The sequence below is a fragment of the Mirounga leonina genome, unplaced genomic scaffold (assembly GCF_011800145.1).
Source record: "Mirounga leonina isolate KUSES-001 unplaced genomic scaffold, KU_Mleo_1.0 Mir_173, whole genome shotgun sequence".
In the NCBI taxonomy this organism is placed as follows: Eukaryota; Metazoa; Chordata; class Mammalia; order Carnivora; family Phocidae; genus Mirounga; species Mirounga leonina.
Genome location: NW_023270447.1, coordinates 62,497,189 through 62,518,570, shown reverse-complemented (window position 1 = coordinate 62,518,570; position 21,382 = coordinate 62,497,189). Strand labels below are relative to the sequence as shown.

At 42.1% G+C, this 21,382-nt stretch overlaps 1 protein-coding gene across 3 annotated transcripts in view; it reads right to left on the bottom strand.

Moving 5' to 3' along the window:
• SCMH1 (Scm polycomb group protein homolog 1) overlaps positions 1-20,509 on the bottom strand; it is a 176,458-nt gene extending 155,949 nt beyond the window's left edge. The window contains exons 1-2 of one of the 3 annotated variants that reach the window (XM_035018866.1): positions 20,415-20,506; positions 1,138-1,208 (exon numbers count right to left, since the gene is read on the bottom strand). The gene's annotated coding sequence lies outside the window, so the exon portion shown is untranslated. Of the gene's footprint in view, positions 1-1,137; positions 1,457-20,414 lie in introns of those variants that run through there. The other 2 variants (XM_035018865.1, XM_035018863.1) reach the window with 2 other exon arrangements.
• Between the last annotated feature and the right edge of the window lie 873 nt (positions 20,510-21,382).

Here is a 21,382-nt window from a genome sequence, read left to right as displayed (position 1 = left end):
TCCCCAAAAATGTTTTTTATATGAACTAAGCCTTATAAGTAACTGAAATACAACATGACTTTTTTTTTTAATGAGCCACTTAAAGTCAGCATGTATAATAACTGATTTTAATAAGAATCTATTTTGGTGATGGTAATTTTTTATACGTGTCATTTCCAACTAGACTCTAAACTCCTTGAAAGCAGGAACTATATTTATAGCTGTCTCTATCTCAGAGACCAACTTACTTGAGTAGGAAAGGAGGGTCTGGATGAGAGCATACAATTTGTTAACATACGTTTTTGTGACTTCTAAATGCCAAGCCTATGTTAGATGCTAGGAATATAAGAAAAGATATGGCTCTTTTGGATAAGAGCTCATAATCTAAAGGAGTCCACTATTTTTTAGAAATCTGAACAAGGTAAACTGGTATGCAGGAAGAAAAGGAGGCCATGAAACATAGTTATGCCCCTTCCGATGCTGTCTCAATGTGGGCTGGAGTCAGGCCTACTTCAACTTTTGGTGTAGTAGGCATAGTAGGAGCCTTAGTCAGGGAAACACAGAATAAATTCTGCATCTGATGCTTCACATACCTGTGACCTTAGATAAATGATTTAATCTCCCTAGCCTCAGCTTCTTCAACTGTCAAACGAGGACGGATAGGTCATTTGTTGGCCAACACTGCAAAGATGAAGTAAACAATGTGCCTGCCCACCCCCAAAAGTAAATAGTAATCATTAAAATTATCATTACGATTAGCATCATTATTACTACTGTACTTTAAAATTCAAAAGGGCATGCAGTTACAAGAGGACAAATATTGCATGATTCCTCTTATCTGAGGTTCCCAAAGGTTAAATTCATAGAGTAGAACGGTAGTTGCCGGGGTTGGGAAGGGAGGTGTGGGGAGTTTTTGTTTCCAGGGACAGAGTTTCAGCCGGGGAAGATGAAACAGTTCGGCTGTTGGTGACGGCTGCACAACAAAAGAATGTACCTAATGCCACAGAACCGCACACTACATACTTGTTACTCTCACAATAGCCTAATGAAACAGGTATTATTATTCCCATTTAATAGGGGAATAAGCTGAGGTACAAAGATTTTAACTTCTCTCAAGTCAAGAAGCTGGTAACAAACAGCACATTTTCTGGGGTTTACCTGCACTTTCACATCGTCTGCTTCATTTGGTCCTCACAAGCTTTCGAGGTACAAACGGCAAATACTAGTATCTGTGCATTAGAAATGAAACCCAGACTCAGAGAGTTTAAATAACTGGTAACAGTTACACAGCTAGTAATTGCAAAATCCAGGATTAGACTATCTAGGTCACGTGACTTCAAATCTTGTACTTTTTCCATAGGCCAGTCTTTCTTGCCAGTAAGAGATCACTTAAAGGTCACTCATAAAACTGCAGGAACAGACAAATGCAATTAAGATAAAACAAAACAAGAGTGCTATTTAAAAAGTCAGATTCCAAACTTTTCAATTAAACCAATTTCAAGGCTAATTCGGTTTTAACCTTCTCTGTACACCTCCCACCCTCTGTCCTGGGGCTTTCAGGCATATCCATACAAGATAACGGGCCAGGAGGTTTTTATTTGTATCCTTTTTTTTTTTTTACTAGGCTCCCTGGTGGAGCCCAACGCAGAGCTTCAACTCACCACCCTGAGATTAAGACCTGAGCTGAGATCAAGAGTAGGACACTTAACTGACTGAGCCACCCAGGTGCCCCTGTATTTTCTAAGACACGTATTTCAACCCTTATTATATATGCCATACTCAACATACAGGAATAGGTTCCCTAGTGAGGAGAAAATCATCCAGCTTGTCCAAGACCAAATAAAAAGCTTCTCTGATATATGTACCAAATATTGATGACTTCCCCAATTTATCCAATCAATACTTACTGAATACTCTATGTATCAGTCCCTGGGCTAGGGATAAAAGGATGGGTAAGACTTGAACCATGTTAATTTAGAAGTGGACAGAGATAAGCAAAATACATTATAAAGGAATGTAACATATAGTTAGTATGGGTATGTGAAAAGTGGAGACCAATTTTGCCTAAAGGAATTGAAAAAGCCTTCATAGAGGAGGTGACTTCTCCCTGAGAATTTGGAGCATGCATCTTATTCCAAGCAGAGAAGAAAGTTTAGGAAATTCTAACTAAGCAAAGGGAAGTAGAAAAGTAATAAGTAGTGAAAGGGCTTGTATGATGTCCTGTGGAAAATGATAGGTAGCTCAAGCATAGGATGGATATATGACAGAAGGCAGTGACTGAATTAGAAAACCAGCTTAGAATCAGATAAAGATCCAGGACTATATTCTGCAGCCTAGAGGTTTTCAGACCCTTGTTAGTCAAAGAACTAGCGTCAAACACACTTTTATGCAAAATATAACAATATATAATAACTACAGAGCTTATCAGATAGAAGGGAAGCAAGGAATCAGTCTATACATTCTGCCTCACCTTGATACCCCTCACTAGTGTTCTCTTCACAGAGACCTAAAGTGATGCTAGTTAGTATTCAGTGTGTAGTCCTTATCAACAAAAGGTTACCAGTTTGTAGTAAGTAAAGAAATTGAGAGTAAGCACTCTGAAACTTTGTACTGCAATTTAACAAAATAATTTTGTTATTCAATCTAATAAAATTTTGAAGTTTATACTTGGACTTCAAAAAATTTCATCTAATACTTTATTTAATTTTTGAAGATTTTATTTATTTATTTGACAGAGAGAGACACAGCAAGAGAGGGAACACAAGCAGGGGGAGTGGGAATAGGAGATGGAGAAGCAGGCTTCCCGTGGAGCAAGGAGCCCAATGTGGGGCTCGATCCCAGGACCCTGGGATCATGACCTGAGCCGAAGGCAGACGCTTAATGACTGAGCCACCCAAGCACCCCAATTTATTTTTATTTTATTTATAAAATTATTAGTCTAAGATGAAAGAAAAATACTGCTCCTTCACATCAGGTGTTGTACGTAAACGATGAATCACTAAATTCTACACCTGAAACTAATATTATCCTGTATGTTAACTAACTGGAATTTATTTATTTTTAATTTATTTTTTAAAAGATTTACTTATTTGAGAGAGAATGTGTGCACATGACTGTGCAAGCTGGGGGAGGGGCAGAGGGAGAGGGAGGGAAGCAGACTCCCCACTGAGTGCAGAGCCCCAAGGTGAGGGGGGCTCCATGCTAGGGCTCCATCTCACAAACCTGAGATCATGACCTGAGCTGAAATCAAGAGTCCGACGCTTAACTGACTGAGCCACCCAGGCATCCCAACTAACTGGAATTTAAATAAAAACTTGAAAAAAAAAATATGGCTCCTTCAACACATGTAGTTTAAGAAGCACTGCCCTAGAGGTTCCACAACTGATCAGCTCTGTAATTTAGAAAGAAAAATAACTCCAGTGGCTATTTAGAAGAAGATCAACTGGTAAATACAAAGCATAAATAATATAAAAAAATAGGACATTCCAGATGATATAAGGATTACCTGTGTAAATGTTAAGCATCTGGCAAATGAATAAGGACATTTAAGTTCACAGAAAAGGAAGATCTCTGCAAACTAAAGTAGTCAAGGAAGGCTTAGACATGGTAGTAGATTTTTAGAGGAAGAAAGACCTTAAGCCATCAATTTCCAGACCTAAATTCATTAAGTCAACAGATTTTAATATTCTTTATTACATATATATATATCTACTGAAACACCTATTAGATACTAGGTGCTGGGGATACAATACTGAACATTAGGTATGATCCCTGCCATCGTGACAGATATTAGTCCACCAAAACATTCAAATAGATGTGTCAGGAACTCTTAAAACTACTATAAGTACAACAGAGTCGTCTGGGTGGCTCAGTCGGTTGGTCAAGCAACTAACTCTTGATTTTGGCTCAGGTCATGATCTCACAGTTGTGAGATTGAGCCCCATGTGGCTCGGTGCTGAGTGTGGAGCCTACTTGGGATTCTCTCTCTCCTTCTCCCTTTGCCCTTCATCCCCACCCCCACTTGCATGCTCTCTCTCGCTCGCTCGCTCTCTCTCAAAAATAAAAAAAAAATAGAAAACTATTCTAAGTAGTACAAAGAAAAGTCACATGGCACTAGGAAATCTTGTAACACAGAGATTAAAGAGATTCTGGGAAATGAAGGCAATATACCCTAAAGAAGTGATATCTTAGTTGAACTCTGAAGAATGAGTGGAAATTAACCAGTCAAGGAAGGGGTGAGAGCATTCTTGGCAGAGGGAACAGGCATGAGAAAAAACTGTGAGGTGAGATGGGGCATTGACAGCCCACAGAATAGAAAGAAAGGACGTATCACTAATGCACAGAAAGCAAGGAGCAAAGTGAAAAGAGATCACAAAGACAGATGGGCTAGGTCATTAAAAGTTCGACAAGCAACAACACAGATGAATCTTAAAGACATCATGCTAAGTGAAATAAGCCAGTCACTAAAGGACTATATGATTTCACTCATACGAGGTATGTAGAAGAGTCAAGTATGTGCTCTCACAAAGAGACAGAAAGTAGAATGGTAGTTGGAGGGGCAGGAGAGAGGGAGAAGCGGGCAGTTATTGTTTAATGGGTACCGGGTTTCATTTCTGCCAGATGACAAAAGTTCTGGAGATGGATGGCAGTGAAGGTCACACGGTGTGAATATATTTATTGCCAATGAACTGTACACTTAAAAATGGTTAAAATGATAAATTTTGTCATGAATATTTAACCATAATTTTCAAAATAATTATTTTTTAAAGTTCTATAAACTACATTAATTATCAATAGGAAGCATGTGAAGAATTTTAGTATATTTGCTAGACTTGGAGATTTTTTTCCCCAGACTTCAAGTCTTTAAAAAATTAACATGGAAAATGGATTAAAGGGAGCTAGCACAGTTGTAGGCAGAGTAGTTAGGATGCAACTGTAGTAATTCAGGGAAAAAAGCACAGAAGCTTGGACCAGGATTGTGGCAATGAAGAGTCACTCATTCATTCAACAAATAGTTAATGAATGCTATTATATGCCAAGCACTGTGATAGATGTTAAATATAAGAAGACTGGCAAGATCCCACCCCCATGGAACTTATAAACAAATAAATAATTACCTTTTGTGACTCAGTGCTAAAACAGAAAGAAACAGTGACTGTGGAAGGGCAGTCAGGGAGGCCTCTACGGGGATGTGATTTCAAGCTGAGAAAGAACTAACAGAGCATCAGGGGAAGACTCCCCAGGCAGAGAGAACAGCATGTGCAAAGTCTCAGAGACAGGAAAGAGCTTCATATATTTAAGGAACAAAAAGGGTGCCAGTGTGACTGGAATGTAGGCAGGGGATGGTGGCACCATGTGAGATGGGCTAAGAGAATGGGCTCCGTATCATGTAGACCGCAGGGCAAATATTGTTTGTATTTCCAGCGCAATGGGAAGCCACTGAAAGATTTTAGGCAAAGAGGTGGCAGGATCCGTGGTGACTACACTGACGGCGGGGAGGGGGGTAACATGGAAAAGCAGAAGCAGGAAAACCATTTAGGGGTTTAATATGATGGTCCAAAAGGAATTATGACACCTTAGGCTACAACAAAAGATACAGGTGGAAAGACTCATTAGATAGGATACAGACCTAATGGGTATTAGTAATGAGCTGAAAATGGAGAAAAAGTCAAGTTTTTAGGCCAAGGCAAATAGATGAATTTGAGGTTGTTCACTCAAATAGGTAACAGTGGGCAAGCATCATAGTCACCTAGAGGGCTTTTTAAAAATACTAATTTCTGTGTTCCATTCCCCTGGAAATCCTAATTTAATTTTTTTTGAGGGGGGGTGGTATCCATTGGATTTTTAATTTAAAAATCTCTCCAGGTGTTTCTGATAATCAGCAAGATTTGGGAGTCACTGCCGTAGACAAAGTTAACTAGAGTTGGTTTCTATTGCTTGCAACCCCAAGTATCCATATGATACCAAAACTGGTATTTGGAAGAGGGTTCCCTAAAATTTAGAACTGACTGGATTAAGGTTAAGAACACAACAGTGTAGAGCTCTAGCTCATGCTGAGAGGCTGGCCATCTGTATGTGGTATGAGAAAGCTGATCATACTGTGGTCTGTTTTGTACCAGGACTCACCACTACTGAGGTACATTGCAAAGAGACATGGTAGGGAAAATGCAGGATGTGATGTGTATTGGCTATATAGGTGACCTTCAATCAGTTCCTATAAAAACATGCTTAATATGAAACAAGTGAGATATTCAAAATATTGAATAACCTGTAAGGCCATACCACTGCATAATGGGGAATATCAATCCTGAGTTAAGCTGGTCAATCTGAAAACACTGGGTAGCAAACAGGGCTTTTCTAAAAAATTTTCATTTTGCCTAGAGCCTGAACAGGAGGCCTGCTAAACTGGAAAATTACCCAGGGCTAAAAATGGTACAAGTAAAGGCAGAAAGGCAGGACCTACAACTATGGATAAGACTGAGACATAACAGAGTCTTGATTCTCCTAGGGTCCTTTCAAGCACCTCTGTTATGCACTCCTTGCTTGATAAAGTTGGGATATAATCTAGAAGCAAGGAGCAGTTTATTAATAACTCCCTTCACCAGGCCCTATTTCAAATTAAGTGAGCCAATAAATTCCTTTTTTGCTTCAATCCATTTATGCTGGGTTTCTGTTCTTTACAACCAAAAAGTGTTAATATACTACCAACATTTAAAAAAACTAGAGTGCTGCTTCTTTTCCAAAAGGATCACCAGAGGCACTACCTCAAATCTACTAAAATAGAATCTTCAAGTCAAGGTATCTGTTATTCTTAATGTGTGTTCCAGATGATCAAGCAAATTGGAAAAACAAAAGTCTGATTGTCTCCTCCCATACTGATGAAACAGTAATTGTTATTTCCCAGCAATACAGAGGAAGAACACTGTAACAATACTTATTTAAAATATACCAAGAGCCCACCACCATATCAGAATCCACCACAGTATGCATATAGCGGGGCATGGAAAATCTAAGACATTGCCTTGCCTACCAGGATACTGTAAGGCCTACAAATACATCAGGGATTGCTAAACGTGTCTGATCAATGGAATAAACTCAGTATCAATTTGGTAGATTAGGGGTGAAAGACCTAAGATTTAAACCCCTTTCCATCAGGCAACAAATCTATTTCCAAAATATGGTCAGTGTAAAATACATTTCCCTCTTAATATAGAGGGAAAGAGCACAAAAAAGAAAAATATGTATCATGAAAACAGTCCATTAATTCAAATTTGGGTTTAACCAACATGTATTTGAGCACTTACTATGTAAACATTTACTGTATTAGGCACCTAAATATAGGTTTTCATTGGTAACTAATATTCAGAAACACTAGCAAAATGGTAAATTGTCTGAATTGACATTTCTTTTCAGCCTAATGGTTTATTTAAATACCATCATTAAGGAATTTAACATATCAAAAGAAAATTGTTAGTGTTGAGAATAAAGAAGTCAACAAAAACATTACTTAACATTTTACCAAATTCAAATAGCAGTTCTCAAAAGGACAACTTTGACACCTAAATATCCAGGTCAGCATAAAAAAAAAATCTACTCATTGTTAAGGCAGTTAACAGCATTCAGCCCAAACAACCAATCCTTGTTTATTCACTAGGTAAAGTTGCATTAAGTAATTAAGTCAAAGGGACAACAACTGGATCATTTGGAGAGTAAGTTCTGGAGCAAGAAAGAAGCAAAATTGCTGGCTCTGCTGGTATTTGTTTAGTAATATTTTCAAAGCTTTCTATATATAGAGAGAGGATATCTAGGGTCACTAGTAATTATTTACAGAATATGTCTTTGAAGATAGATTTCTATGATGGTTTCCTTTAAATGCAGGTACAACTACAACTGATGATGAAAATATACTTAGAAGAACTATAAACTCTGTGATTAAGAGACTTCTCAAAAAATTTTTTCTTAAAAACTCAATCCAGGACTTCTAAATTAGTATCACTCCAAGAATCTTATCAACCTTATAAAGCATTTGCAGAAAAAATAACTATGTAACTCATATGTGATGGCAATAGGCATTAGCACTATTTTAGTGTCACACAAATAGCTCAAATAAAGTAACATTCCTGTAGGAACGGCATCACTCTTGTTCAGAAGCAAGTATGGGAACTTAGCTACAAAAATCCTACCAAATAATGGCATGTTGCTTTCAAATAACAGGCAATATTATGTGGTAAGAATCTTTTACATTTGTCTGAGTCCTCTCTGTTGAGTAGCATTTGGCATATTTTTGTCGTCACACGACACATATGAGGCCCTGAGGTGAAAAAAGTTTATATGGATAGTGGGCATCTCTGAATGGGAAGGTGGGGGAGAAAAGACTGGAAATAATGCTGGGAAGCACACATAGGGGGCTTAAATTATATACAGTAGTCCTCCATTAACCGTGGTTTCAGTTAAAAAAAAAAAAAGTCAATTCTTACAAGTCAAGCTTGCCTCCTGGACAGAGTATCAGAACTATGTAACACTGCTTGTGGGGAGTGCACAAGGTGACATGCGAAGGGGTCTAGGGTTGAAGTCAGGTTGGTCTGGGTTTGAAACGGAGTCCTATCACTTATAAATTGTATGATTTTGGCCAGGTATCTTTCAGTCTCCATTTGCTTATGCATAAAGTGGAGCTAGTAATACCTTTTTGCAGGTGGGTGAGAACAACATACATCTGCATGTTGCAATGTGTCTCAAAGATACTCAAAAAAAAGTTATTCCCTTTATTTGTATGGTATGTTACACAGGGTTGGTATGCTTTAAATACATTCTGGAAAAAAGCGGGATACGTATAAACAAACACAGAAGATGCAGGTTGTTACTTTTATATTGGATAAATAAATTCTGAAATAATTTCACATGCCTTCATGTTTTTTCAGGTACCTATTATGTGCCTGATATAGAGAAGCCACTCAAACGTCTGGTGATTCTTCCATTAGACTTCTTGGGCCAAGACACAAGAGAATGAGATTCCAGTTTTATGACCCTGGACCTAGAATTGTTGGACTATAGGTTATATGTACTTTAGTTTTAATAGATATTGCCAAATTGTTCTTCGCCATGATTGTACAATTTCTATTCCCATCAATAGTGTCCAAGAGTTCCCTTAACTCTACATCCTATTTGATATTATCAGACTTAATTTTTGCCAATCTAATAGGTTTGAAATGACATCTCATTAGAGCTTTAATTTGCCCTTAATTATTGGTCAACGACTAATAAATATTTAGGGTGCCACCTTTATGCCTTGTTATATTTCTATGAATTTGTCTTTTTTGAATCTATTTGTAGGAATCCTTTATAATTACAGATAGGTACATGTACTACATATATGTTCTTTAATTCTGTGGCTTGTCTTTGCATTTTAAAAATTATGGTATTCAAAAAAAATTGTGGCATTCATCTTTGCCACTGTACGTAGCAGTGTCTGGCAGTCAGTAGACATTAATAAATATTTGTTGAATCAATGAATGAGAAACTGAACAAACACACAAAGAAATGAGATGTTTTAACTATATTCCCTTAATTTGGAATTATGATTCCCTATGCCTATTAGGCCTTATAAACTTTTATACTCCCAGAGCACTTGGGTGGCTCAGTCAGTTAAGTGTCTGCCTTCGGCTCAGGTGGTAATCTTGGGGCCCTGAGACTGAGCCCCGAGTAGGGTTCCCTGCTCAGAGGGAAGTCTGTTTCTCCCTCTCCCTCTGCCCCTTCCCACCCCCGCTCATGCTCTCTCACTCTCTCAAACAATAAAATCTTTTAAAAAAATAAACTTTTACACTCCCAAATTCATCTTGAAAATTCATTTATTTTTAAAGAAAAAAATTTACTCTCGTTTGAAGACTTTCTGATAGTCCTCGGTAACTGAAGGATATTGGAGATAAGATAGAACACCAAAATATCAAGGTTGGAAGTCTAAAATTCTAAATAATCTAAGACAAATGGTTGTCTGCTCTCTTTTTAAATCTCTCCAAGAACAAGTATACTGGCTCTCATGTTTTCTATTATACTTTCCAGGACATAATGACTAAAATAGCCTTTATTTCCATCATGTTTGTATGCCCCAGAGGAAAGTCTACATAGCATGAGTGTAAAACAATTATAATAAATAAGAGAACACTTGGAAATATACTATAATATGCCAATGAGTAGAAGACATAGTGATTAAAATGAATATACAATATGCATATGCTTTAATTTTTAAAGCTAACAATTATAACATTTACAGTAAATGTAAAGGGAAAAAACAATGCAGCAGCCTTTATATGTTTCAAAATAAACAGAAATTAATACATGATGACTTGCAATAGAAACAGTAAGAAGCTCAGACAGCACAGGGTCTTAAAAAGGAGGTCACAGGAGGCAATGGATCATTCTGGACAAAGTACAAAATCTGTAGTGAGCTGTTCTGACACTGACTGTTTGATATTGGGCACATCATTTACTCCACCTGCACCTCAGTTTCTTATCAGTATATAGAGTTTATAATGATCTGGAATCCTACCTAACAGCGTTATTATGTATTTCAAATTAAATAAGAAAATGTGTGTGACATCCTTCAATAACATGCAACAGTAATTATCTATCCTTCCTCACCTTCCAACATCATCCCAGTGTCATCTATATCATCCCTGAAACTCCCAGGCAGAAGGAGATCTAAAGTCCTCTGGAATGGATATTGTAAATTTGTGTGCTCAGGCTGCCATAACAAAGACCACAGACTGGATAGCTGAAACAACAGAAATGTATTTCCTCACAGTTTCACAGGCTAGAAGTTCAAGATCAAGGTGTCAGCAGGGTTGATTTCTTCTGAGGCCTCTCACCTAGGCTTATATAGATGGCTGTTTTCTCCCTCTCTCTTGACATGGTCTTTCCTTTGTGTGTATCTGTGTCCTAACCTCTTCTTCTACTATGACACAAGTCATAATGGATGAGGGCCCATCCATATGACCCCATTTTATCTTAATTACTACTTTAAAGGCCCTATCTCCAAATACAGTCACATTCCGAAATATTGGGGGTTAGGACTTCAACATACAAATTTTGAGGGGGAGGGGAACAAGAGACATAATTCAGCCCATAACAGATACATAGAAATCCTACCATGCCGCACCTACCACTGCTTTAGCACTTACTATACTGTAATATAATTATCATTTTTGTCTCTTCTAGTAGACCAAATGCCTGCACAGCACCAAATATTTTCTTTAATTTTTTAAAAGATTTTGTTTATTTATTTGAGGGGGGGAGAAGCAGAGGAAGAGAGACAAGCAGACTTCCTTCTGAGTGCAGAGCCCAACACAGGACTTGATTTCATGACCCTGAGATCATGACCTGAGCCAAAATCAAGAGTCAGATGCTCAACCAAATGAGCCACCCAGGTGCCCTTGAATATTTCTTATTAATCTCTCTTTCAAGTGTCTAACACGGAGTGCATGTTCAACAGAATGCTCCAATAAACTGCTGATAACTGAACCTATGACACTTTCTGTCAAGGCACAATTAGAACTAATCTATCCTATGAGAATTTTTTTAAGTGGAGTTTGTAATATGTCAAGGATTTAAGAGAAAGGACAAATTTTTCACTTTTATCTTTCCAAAAGCAACTCTGTTCCCAAATTCTCATCCTTTCCATCTCAGGTTCTATTCTCGGATTATGTATGTTGAGCCTTCCTTAAGCAATGAACCTGGAGACTTTACAAGACCACCACAGAAGTCAGTGACCTCTCTTCCACTCCACTGAATTTCTGGAGTGTTTATAGAGTTACATATTAGAGTTAGTTAAGTATGTGTCTTACCTTCCCCTCATAAACAGTGAGCTCCCTGACAGAACGGACTATGCCTTAAATATCTCTGAGTGATCAACAATAATTATTTACCGAATAAACAGAAATTTCTCTAAACCAGAATCACCCTTGAGGAAGAGAAATTTTCTTAAACAAAGGCGGGGCAAGAAAAGTTGCAAGGATGTTGTGTTCAGTTTGGGACATACTGACTTTGTTTTAAGAAATCTCTCTCTTGGGCGCCTGGGTGGCTCAGTTGGTTAAGCGACTGCCTTCGGCTCAGGTCATGATCCTGGAGTCCCTGGATCGAGTCCCGCATCGGGCTCCCTGCTCGGCAGGGAGTCTGCTTCTCCCTCTGACTCTAACCCCTCTCATGTGCTTTCTCTCATTCTCTCTCTCTCTCAAATAAATAAATAAAATCTTTAAAAAAAAAAAAAAATCTCTCTCTTTTTTTTTTTTTTAAAGATTTTATTTATTTATTTGACAGAGAGAGACACAGCGAGAGAGGGAACACAAGCAGGGAGAGTGGGAGAAGAAGAAGCAGGCTTCACGCGGAGCAGGGAGCCCGATGTGGGGCTAGATCCCAGGACCCTGGGATCATGACCTGAGCCGAAGGCAGACGCTTAACGACTGAGCCACCCAGGCGCCCCTTAAGAAATATCTCTTAAGGAATGTCTTTTTATTAGGTCCATTTCAATTTCAGAAGGTTTTCACATAGTATATTGGGACCTGTAGTGATGGGACATATTGATTTTAAAGTAGGTATGATACCTAGCTACTTGTAAAGCTGACTACAGGTAGCTAAATATATAGTTCTAACACTCAGAAGAGATTATCTTGACTATAGATAGAAATCTGAGTCGTGAGCATATAGATGTTACTGTAAGCCAAGTGAGTAGATGAGATTGCTAAGGGCATGTACAGAAGGTGGCTTAGGACCAAAGACAGGCAAGAGAAGGGAAGCTCTCATCCAAAAAACACTTGGGATGAAGTGGCCAGGGAGGACCCAACATGCTGAAGTGCACCAAAGCCAAAGGAAAAAGAATGCTTTGAGGAAGAGGGAATTATGAATCTGAAATGCTGCTGCAAAGGCCTGAAAATTGCCTGCCTCCCCCTGGCGTTACCAACAAGGAGAAGGTTGATGATCCTGATCACAGCAGTTCGGAGACTGTATGATTTGGGCAAGTTTCTAAAACTTTACATCTCAGCTTTCTTTCTTTGCAAAATAAGGAGACTTATCTCCTCATGAGTGTTTTGAAGATTAAATAAAAAGCAATAACAAAAGTAACATATATGAATGTAACATACACAGCATTGCTACAATGTGCTGGACACTGTGCAGAGCTCTTTCATACAGGTTCCCTCACTTAAAAAAATCACATACACACACAAAATCACAAAAAATCTTAAGGTACTATAGTACTTAATAGGTACTATTATTATTCTCATCTTCAGATAAGGAAACTGAAACTTATTAAGTGATGGAGACTAAAACCAGAATGCAATGGAGAGGTAAGAATGAGAAAGTTTATATATTAAATGTATATAACTCAAGAAGTTTGAGTAAAGGGTAGGAGACTCGATGGTACCTGGAAGGAAACATGGACTTAAGATTTTATTTACAAGATTTACTTGAAGACAGGAGACTCCTAAGCAGATTTAAATAAAAAAAAAAGAAAAGGAGTCGGAAGAGAGAAAGAGGTTGAAGGCAATGAAAAGATGGGGGTCAGAGATGTAGCCCTGGGAAAGAAGAATAAACAAGAAAATATAGGTATAGTTTTAAGAAACAGGTGTGACATAGGACCTCATAGAGACTAGGGCAAAGAAATGACTTGGTATTGAAGGCCCCATCACAGTAATGTATAAGCATGTGATTTTTCTCCAGCAGGGCTCAGAGCTACTACTGCCAAGAAGAAACAGGTTTGATTCAGCAAGGTTTGAGATTCTGCCCAGACAAGGACAGAAGAACAGTGGAACAAGGGGATAGAGGATTAATGGCAAGAGAGTGAATGAAATAAATTTTTGACTAAGGAAATTAAGCTGGATAGGGAAGGAAGTGAAGATAGGCCTCACTGAGATCAAACAACTGATGGAGATAGTCAAAGGTGAGGTGGAAGACATTCTGAACAATGCTGCATGTCCTCATTTATAATTTCAGAGGCGGGCCATCTCTGGGTGATAAGGCCCATGGTGTGACTCTGATGATCACTTGAGTTGAAGATGCTACTGTGCTGGAGAAACAATCATCTGTGTGAATACTGAAGTGACTAAGGGTGAGGATGGAAACTGAGGTAGAAAGGAAGACTGCACAAGCTAGGTCCTAAGTGATGGAGAAGATCTATATACAAGAAGACAAGAGTGGTATAGCCCCTGCACTACAGAACACAGCTATCTTAAGATGGACAAGTAATGGTCTGGAAATCGTGGTGCACAGAAAACTGCGGTCATCCTCATCTCTCTCATTTGGCACACAGTGTGGGAGAATGTGCTGCCCCCATTTAAAAGAACTACAGAGCAAGTGATAGTGCTGCTCTCCATGACTCCCCAGGTGAGAGCCTGACTTCCATTTAAGGCCAAAACACACACACAAAATCTAGTAAGATGGTTAATAGGGTAGGAAATAGGGGTTTCAGAGAGGAAATGGAAAGGTATGAGAGGGAACGAATAAGCAGGGTTGGGAGAGAGGAGGAAGAAGCCAAGTCAGCATGGGAAAAGCAGTATAGAAAGAAGACAGGTGAGTAGAGGGGATAGGACAAAGACAAAAAATGATAAGACTTGATGGCTTTATATGGCCATAAGGTTATCAAAATAATTCTAGCAGTGCCCTGGTGGCTAGGGAGTTAGCACTAAGGCCTTGGCAATGGTTTGAGGGGAGGGGCAACATCTGAGTGCCTATTATGTAACTGACATTATGTAAAGTGCTTTACACTTCCTATCTTAGTTAAACCTTACACCTAACAAAAATGAGGGAACTGAGGACCAGAGAGGCAAAGTGACCAGCCCAGGGTTGTACAATTAACAGTGACATTTAGTATAAAAAAGACAAATTTTGAAATCAAAGCATCTTTAGTCACTTTCTACCAGTAAGATCTTATATGTTTCTTAACTCCAGTAAGCCTACCTACCAAGCAAGGTTATCTCAGAGATTAAATTACAACTATAAAACAAATCTTAAGTTATTTTTTTTAACCTACAACTGGCCTTGTTTTCAAATGTGGAATTTCTTACTTGGTTTACTTCAAACAAAAATCCCAAGTCCTGAAACTATAAATTTTAGATAGGAAACTGAGGTAGGGAGAGAGGATATACAATCTATGGTTCCCTAGTCTATCTAGCATCAAGTCCAAACTACATAGTTCCAGGTCTTTAATACTATGGCCCCAGCCCATCTCTCCTGCCATATCGCTCACTGTTGACTTACACAATACTCAGACCTGTAGCAACTATCCATTTTTTTTTTTAAACAATCTTTTTTTTTTTTTAAGATTTTATTTATTTATTTATTTTGAGAGAGAGAATGAGAGACAGAGAGCATGAGAGGGAGGAGGGTCAGAGGGAGAAGCAGACTCCCTGCCGAGCAGGGAGCCTGATGCGGGACTCGATCCCGGGACTCCAGGATCATGACCTGAGCCGCTCAAGGCAGTCACTTAACCAACTGAGCCACCCAGGCGCCCAGCAACTATCCATTTTTAACAAACATACCCTATACTTTTCTCCCTTTGTATCTCCACCTAAATTATTTAATGTACTGAAATTTGTTATCCAATGCCCAAATGAAATTTGAGTGTGAAACCTAACCTTGCTTCCAAATATTGAGAAATGATGGCTCCCTCCTCTGAACTCTGCATCCCTTTGCTTTTCCTCTCTTTGAGTACTTATTGCCTTATAATTTAAGTAAGCGTGAGAAAAGTTCAGCCAGCAGAGCTTAAGTCCCTTAAAGGTAGCTGAAAGAGAACTAACATTTCCTTTGAATTGCTTTTCTAGTGATTTGATACACATAATTTCATGTAATCTTTGTGACACCGTATGAAATAGGAATTTATTTTTTATAGGTAAGGACACTGAAAGTCACACAGGTTAGACAATTTGCTTATAGTCCTAAGGTTAGTAGGTGACAGAGGCTAGATTTGAATCTTGCTCTTTCTAACTCAAAATGTAGGCTCTTCCCAGAAACCGTGAGTATAACCTCACTGCTTTATCTGATTGTTTCCTATCCACCTACTAATCATCAATGGGGAAACCTCCATTGACTTTTTTGTCATTAAGCATCAGCAGAAAGGAAGTGATATAGGGTACTTGCCCTCCTACTTTTCAAGACTAAGAACAGACTCTTCAGAGCCAAAAGTGATTAATATGAGTCCTGAATAAAGACGAAGAGATCAGAACCCTGCTCCCAAGAAGGAAAAGTAAAAAAAACCACTACTTTTCCACTCTTCCGTTTAAAAATTCCTCCTCCTTTGAGGTGTCCACCATCTGGCTGTATCACTCTCTACCCCTCCTCTTCATCTGTCATCTGCCACCCTCTTGATTAATCCCCTCCACTCACCGCACCTGGGTCACAATCATCCTCTTCCCCACACCCTAGCATCCTAAATCACTTCCCTATCCACACAGATGACCCATTCAATACAACAACCTCGCAGTTCCTGTCATACTCAGCTTCACGGACCTTCACCTCTGCTGTACCTCAGCTACCCACACACAGAGACCTAGCTGTCACCTAGAAGAGCTCCATACCACACAAGTTAACTCCAATATTCCACTTTCTGACCACAACCTCCCTTTTTTCTAGCTTACTTCCACTACATTTGTTCACTGATTTAACTCAAGCTACTGAAAAATCTTCAAGTCCAAAACTGAATTCGTCATCTAGTGTTTCCTGTCTCAGTTAATGTCACCACCATCCCCCTAGTCACCCAAACCAAAACTCTGAGCATCATGCTGGACTCCTGGCCCCTCTCATCTACACATCCAATCAATCATAAAGCCTCACAGATTCTCGAAACTTCATCCCTTTCTTCTCATCCCTATGACCACATTTTAAAAATGTATTCTACCAGGGCACCTGAGTGGCTCAGTTGGTTAAGCGACTGCCTTCGGCTCAGGTCATGATCCTGGAGTCCCTGGATCGAGTCCCGCATCGGGCTCCCTGCTCGGCGAGGAGCCTGCTTCTCCTTCTAACCTTCCCCCCTCTCATGTACTCTCTCTCTCTCTCATTCTCGCTCTCTCAAATAAATAAATAAATCTTTAAAAAAAAATGTATTCTACCCACGTCTGATAAAAACTTTTCAGTGATTAAAAAAATCACCCACTGAATTAATTTCAAGATACCTATGCATACAAGGACAAGGTCTACTATGATATGGTCTCTGCCTGTATTTGCAGCCTTACAGCTTACCATTTATGTCTTTTTAAAAAAAGATTTTATTTATTTGACAGAGAGAGAGAGAGGGAGGGAGAAGACAGAGGGAGAGTGAGAAGGAGAAGCAGACTCCCCACTGAGCAGAGAGCCCAATGTGGGACTTGATTCCAAGACCCTGGGATCATGACCTGAGCCAAAAGTAGATGCTTAACCGACTGAGCCACCCAGGTGCCCACCCAGGTCTTTCTTGTTATATTCTTAGCAGTTTCAAACCGCTTGTGGTTTTCTTTTCTTTTCTTTTTTTTTTTTTTTAAGACTTTATTTATTGTCAGGGAGAAAGAGAGACAGCAGCAGGCAGAGGGAGAAGCAGGCTCCTGGCTGAGCAGGGAGCCCGATGTGGGACTCGATCCCAGGACCCTGGAATCATGACCTGAGCTGAAGGCAGACACTTAACCAACTGAGCCACCCAGGTGTCCCCCACTTGTGGTTTTTTATGCAAGCCATTCCTTCTCTCACACTGATGCCTTTCCTTGAGCTGTTTTCTCTGTTGGAAGCACACTTTTTACTCTTCTCTGCATGACTGTCTTCTTACCATTTATTATATGAGTCAGGTGTCACCTCTTCCCAAAGCCTTCCCTCAAGGCCCACGCTAGTCTAAACGCCCCGACCTTGGGGCAACCACAGCATCAAATGCATCCCTCTCACCTTTTATTCTGAGATGACCTATTTGGGCATTTAATTTTTTTTTTTAAAGATTTTATTTATTTATCTGACAGAGACAGAGATAGCGAAAGCAGGAACAAGCAGCAGGAGTGGGAGAGGGAGAAGCAGGCTTCCCCTGGAGGAGGGAGCCCGATGTGGGACTCGATCCCAGCACCCTGGGATCATGACCGGAGCCGAAGGCAGACGCTTAACGCCTGAGCCACCCAGGTGCCCCTGGGCATTTAATTTACCAGCTCCACAAGGATTGAAAATATATCTTATTCATCTTTGTATACCCAGCTAAACACAGTACATAAGCATAGTTCCTGACACAAAGTAGATGGATAGGAGTAAAGTTTAGGACATGTTGAGTTTTAAATTGTAGTGGTATATTCACACCAGTTCTTTCTCACAGAGTTTTCAGTATTTCCAACCACTAACTTCAAGTTCTTTGAAGGGAAGGAACCAGAGCCTTTCCTGAGCCTGTATAGTTCTGTACAGAATGGTTCTATACAAATTTTTACCCAACTTAACGTAAAAGGGAAATAGCATTTGCACAAACAAACCAGAAATCAAAACTTGACATGTGTGCTGCAAACTTCAAAACCACCGACCAATTTAAAAAATAAAGACACAAGAACAAAGATAAAGAACCAATTCTGACTGCTGGTATGTGCTTGCCTATGTTACAAAGACAGTGAAACTTTGCTTAGAATTTGAACAGGGTCCCAGATACAAGAGTTTGGCATTTTATCTACAAGGCCATCACATCTCTGCTGGGCTTAAAAATTACTAACCTGCAGGGTTGCTTAGGATAGTTTAGGATGTTGGTAAAAGACACTTTTTAAAAACTTAACCCTCACATACCAAGGCTAAATGATGAAAAAGCAAAAAATAAAAAAGAATGCTAGTAAGTGAGCAACAGAAACTGTTCTTTTTCATAGTAATTTTGGGCCTTCTGCTGGCAGTTAGAAACAGAGCAAAGAGTTCAATGTAATAAGCATGTCCCTCTCCAACTAAATATTAAATTGCAGTCTGGCCCCAAACTGAGTCTCAATCCTTTTTCAGAGTAAAAATAATCTCTCCTATTCTCATGGTGCATTGCTATCCTTTGATATACATCAGCTCATCTGATAAAGTGTTTATAGACATTTATTTAAAAACGAGGGAAACCCAAACATCTTCACAAAACAGGATCTCTTTCAGTTCGTTTTAACATATTGGATTTAAAAAAAAAAAGTTCAAAATACAGCACAGAAATTAGGAAGGGGATACTTTTTATTTAAGCAGGTCAATCTTTCAAAGGACCAAGGAACTTGGAGAAACTTAATAGGTTCTGTCTCCTCACACACATTAAGTAGCTCTCCTTTAAATAGGATACGGTCAAGCTCATTCAGAGAAGGGATCGGAGAACCTCGGCATGTAAGAAACAACTGAAGGAACTGGAATTAGTGAAGAGAAGACAAGACTCTGGGGACATGATTACTATCTTCAGATACCTCAACAGCTGTCCACAAGGTAAAGGAACTAGAAAGAATGGGAGGCAGCGGTTTCTTTGAACCAAAAGATATTTCTCAAAACCAAAGCCGTCAGGAACAGAACGGGTTTCCTTGGGGAGAAATGGGTTTCCCATGACTGGAGGAGGTGTTCAAACAGGTTAGTTCAAATGATTAGGGTGGATTTGGGGATTTTCAAAGGGACTTTGGTATGCGATGGGAGAAAGGAGCCCTAGATGACTTTAAATTCCCTTCCACTCTGGAGATGTTCTGGGGTTCGCCCGTCTCCCGGAAACCCCTTTCATTCCTCTCCGGCTGGCGCTCAGCTGTACCCCGGGTCCAGCCCGCTTGGCCGCTTGCCCTCCGCGGTGCCCCGCGGCCCCGAGGTTTGAAACCCGCTCTCCCCGCCCGTTTCCGGCGGCCCACGTGAGTGTCCCCGCGCAGCTCCCGCCGCCGGAGCCAGACCGAGGACCGCGGCTGACAGCTCCGGGCCCTCCGCACGCCCGCCGACCTCGGTCCGAGCCGCCCGGACCCCCAGGCATCCCTCAGTTGTCGCGTCCGAGCGGAGCGACGGACCCGCCGCAGACTGATAGCCGCTCCGGCTCCCGGCCCTCGGCGCCAAGCCCACCGTCCCGGCCGCCCCCAGCCCCGCCTGCCCGGACAGAGCGGCGGCCGCTCGGACCCGCCGCGACGCCGACCCTCCAGACGCGCCCCCGCCCTCGAGTTTGCGCCGCCGGGCCCCCCGGGCGCCCCTACCGCGTCAGGGCCGCGGGCGGGTCACCGGGCCTCGCCCGCCCGGCCGCGGAGGCACAGCAGGCCGCCGGGGCTGGGGGCCAGGCTGACACGGCCGCGAAGAGCCGCGGCCGCGCTCGCACCACAGACAGGCCCCCGGCCCGACAGCCGGCAGACGGCCCGCCGGCGGGCCCCGAGGGGCGGGGGCGGCGGCCGGGCAGGTCCCGCCACCGCCTCCTCGCCCGGGGCGGCCCCCGCCGGCCCAGAGCCCTCAGGGCGCGGGCTTGCCCGGGGAGCGGAGGCGGCGGCGGAGGCGCTTACCTGCGGGCGCAGAGGCGGCGCGGGGCGGCTCACTCCCTTCCCGCCGCCATGTTTCCGCTGCGCAGGGAGCCGGAGCGGACGCGCGAAGGGGGCGGGCGGGGGCGGCTCCGGAGGGCGGCGGGCGGGCTGTCCGGCGGGCTGGCGGCGGTGGGCTCGACCGCGGCGGCGGCGGCGGCGGGTCCTCGGCCCCGCCCCCTTCTCCTCCCCCTCTTCCCCTCCCTCCTCCTCCCCCTCCCCCCCACCTCCCCTACCTCCCCCACCTCCCCCTCCCCCTCCCGCCGCAGGGTGGCGCGCGCCTTGGCCGTTGGGCCCGCGCGCGGGGGGCGGGGCGGGGCTGCGTGGGGAGGGCGCCACCGAGCGGCCCGGCCCCGTTAGCCCCGTCGCCTCCCACCCGGAGTCCGGATCCGCGCCCGGCCCGGTTCTCCGCGCCGCGTCTCCCGGACGGGTAAACTGAGGCCTGGAGAGGGCTCGGGGCTCGGGTTCGAGTCCCGCCGCCGGTCGCCCACTCCGAGGCGGCGCGGGGGCCCGTGGGCGAGACGGCGGAGCCAAGAGCGGTCAGGTCTCGGCCCCACAGCCCGGCTGACGCAGAGCGGGCGCTCTGGGGCTCGAGTCCCCGCCCCTTTGCTGACCAGCTGTGTGATGGATGACCTTGAGCAAGTGACTTCGCTCCTCTCCTTGAGGGCCCTCATCTCTCACGTGATAGTCCTTGATCCGAGGGGCTGCTGTGAGGTTAAGTTAATGCTTGTAAAGCCCATGGGACCGTGCAGGGACCTGCTAAGTAAATGCTAAGTTAAGTACAAGCTCCCGCGGTCCTTCATGGCTCCACCCGATTCGTCAAGTACGCGGTGAGCCCTCTGTGCCAGGCACTGTACAAAAGGTCATTCTTTCAGTGCCCGCTAGCACTCCGATATACTCCTCTGGATTAACCGCCACGTCCACCGCGGGTAATCCTTAGCAGAGGGGTGAAA